We start from the raw sequence: 2,704 nt of genomic DNA, 5'->3' as shown, positions 1-2,704 counted from the left end.
CTGTCTAGGTTGGTCATAACTTTCCTTCCAAGAGTAAGCGTCTTTAATTCCATGGCTGCAATCACCATCTGCAGTGATTTTGGAGCCCAGAAAATAAAGTCTGACACTGTTTCCACTGTTTCCCATCTATCTGCCATGAAGTGATGGGACTGGATGCCATGATCTTGGTTTTCTGAATGTTGAGCTTTAAGCCAACTTTTTCACTCTCCTCTTTCACTTTCATCAAGAGGGTCTTTAGTTCTTCTTCACTTTCTGCCATAAGGGTGGTGTCATCTGCATATGTGTGGTTATTCATATTTCTCCTGGAAATCTTGATTCCAGCTTGTGTTTCCTCCAGCGCAGCATTTCTCATGATGTACTCTGCATATAAGTTAAATAAGCAGGGTGACAATATACAGCCTTGACGTACTCCCTTTCCTATTTGAAACCAGTCTGTTGTTCCATGTCCAATTCTAACTGTTTCTTCCTGTCCCGTGTACAGGTTTCTCAAGAGGCAGGTCAGGTGGTATGGTATTCCCATCTCTTTCAGAATTTTCCACAGTTTATTGTGATCCACACAGTATGCCATAAATACATGTCTATCAATAATTACCTTAAACATCAACGACCTAAATACTCCAACAAAAGAGTGGCAGACTGAACAAAACAAACAGCCTACAATATGCTACCTACAAGAGACCCACCTTAGGGCAAAAGACCCACACAGATCAAAAGTGAGAGGATGGAAAAGATATTCCATGCAAATGAAAATGACAAGAAAGTAGGAGTCACAATACTTCTATTAGACAAAATAAACTTTAAAACAAATGCTAGAAGGATATTAAAATGATAAAGGCATCAATACAAGATGATTTTACACTCGACATACATGCACCTAATACAGAAGCACCCAAACACATAAATACTAACAGACATAAAGGGAGAAATTGATGGGAATACAGTAATAGTAGGAGATTTTAACACCCCACTCACATTAATGAAAAGATCTTTGAGACAGGAAATCAATAAGGCAATAGAGATCCTAAATGATAGAACAGTTAGATTTTTAATTGATATTTTCAGGACTTTACATCCAAAGACACATTTTTTTCAAGTGCACGTGGAATATTCTCTAGGACTGACCACATAGTAGGGTACAAAATAAGACTCAACAAATTTAAGAGTAAAGAAATTATCTCAAGTAACTATTCTGAACACAAGGAAAAAAAGGAACATCTTTGGCAAGTGGTATTGGGAAAGTTGGACAGTGGCAGGTAAATCAATGAAGTTAGAACATACTCTTACACCATGCACAAAAATAAACTCAAAGTGACTTAAAGACTTAAACATAAGATATGACACCATAAAAGTCCTAGAAGAGATATAGGCAAAACATTCTCTTTTTCTTAGGTCAATCTCCCAAGGCAATACAAATAAAAGTAAAATACACAAATGGGACCTAATCAAACTTAGAAGCTTTTGTACAGCAAAGGAAACCATAAAAGAGCAAGACGATAACTTGGCCTGGGAGAAAACATTTGCAAAGATGTGAATGACAAGGGCTTAATTTCCAAACTATACAACAGCTAATACAACTCAATAATAGCAAGAGCATAAAAATATAATCAAAAAATGGGCAGAAGATCTAAATAGACATTTCTCCAAAAACAGACATACAGATGAACAACAGCACGTGAACCGATGTGTAACAACACTAATTATTAGAGAAACACAAATCAAAACTACAGTAAGGTACCACCTCACACTGGTCAGAGTGGCCATCACTGAAAATCTACAAATAACAAATGCTGAAAAGTATGTGGAGAAAACAGAGTCCTCCTACAGTGTTGGTGGGAATGTAGATTGGTATAGCCACTATGGAAAACAATATGGAGATTCCTCAAAAAACTAAAAGTGGAGTTGCCATATGATCCTGCAATCCCACTCCTGGGCATACATCCAGAAAAAGCTGTAATTTGAAAAGATACACATACCTCAGTGTTCAATACAACACTACTTACAATAGCCAAGACATGGAAACAACCTATCAAATAGATGACTGGATAAAGAAGATGTGGTACATATATACAATGGAATATGATGGAATATTACTTAGACATAAAAAACAGACAATGTCATATGCCATATGTCAACATGGATGAACCTAAAGATTATCATGCTAAATGAGGTAATTCAGGAAAAGATAAGTACCATATGATATTACATATGTGGAATCTAAAATATGACACAGATGAACTTGTCAACGAAATAGAAATAGACTCAAACCTGTGGTTGTTGAGGGGGAGGGGTGGATTGGGATTTTAGGATTAGTAGATGCAAACTATTACCTAGAGAATGGATAAAAAAGAGGGCCCTACTGTATGGCATAGGAAACTATACATAGTATACTATGACAAACCACAGTAGAAAAGAATATGAAAAAGAATATACAGGGATCAAGACCATTCCCATAGAAAAGAAATGCAAAAAAAGCAAAATGGCTGTCTGGGGAGGCCTTACAAATAGCTGTGAAAAGAAGAGAAGTAAAAAGCAAAGGAGAAAAGGAAAGATATAAACATTTGAATGCAGAGTTCCAAAGAATAGCAAGAAGAGATAAGAAAGCCTTCTTCAGCGATCAATGCAAAGAAATAGAGGAAAACAACAGAATGGGAAAGACTAGGGATCTCTTCAAGAAAATCAGAGATACCAAAGGAACATTTCATGC

This window comes from Bison bison, unplaced genomic scaffold (genome assembly GCF_000754665.1).
Source record: "Bison bison bison isolate TAMUID 2011002044 unplaced genomic scaffold, Bison_UMD1.0 scf7180017864298, whole genome shotgun sequence".
NCBI lineage: Eukaryota > Metazoa > Chordata > Mammalia > Artiodactyla > Bovidae > Bison > Bison bison.
This window is presented reverse-complemented; position numbering follows the sequence as displayed.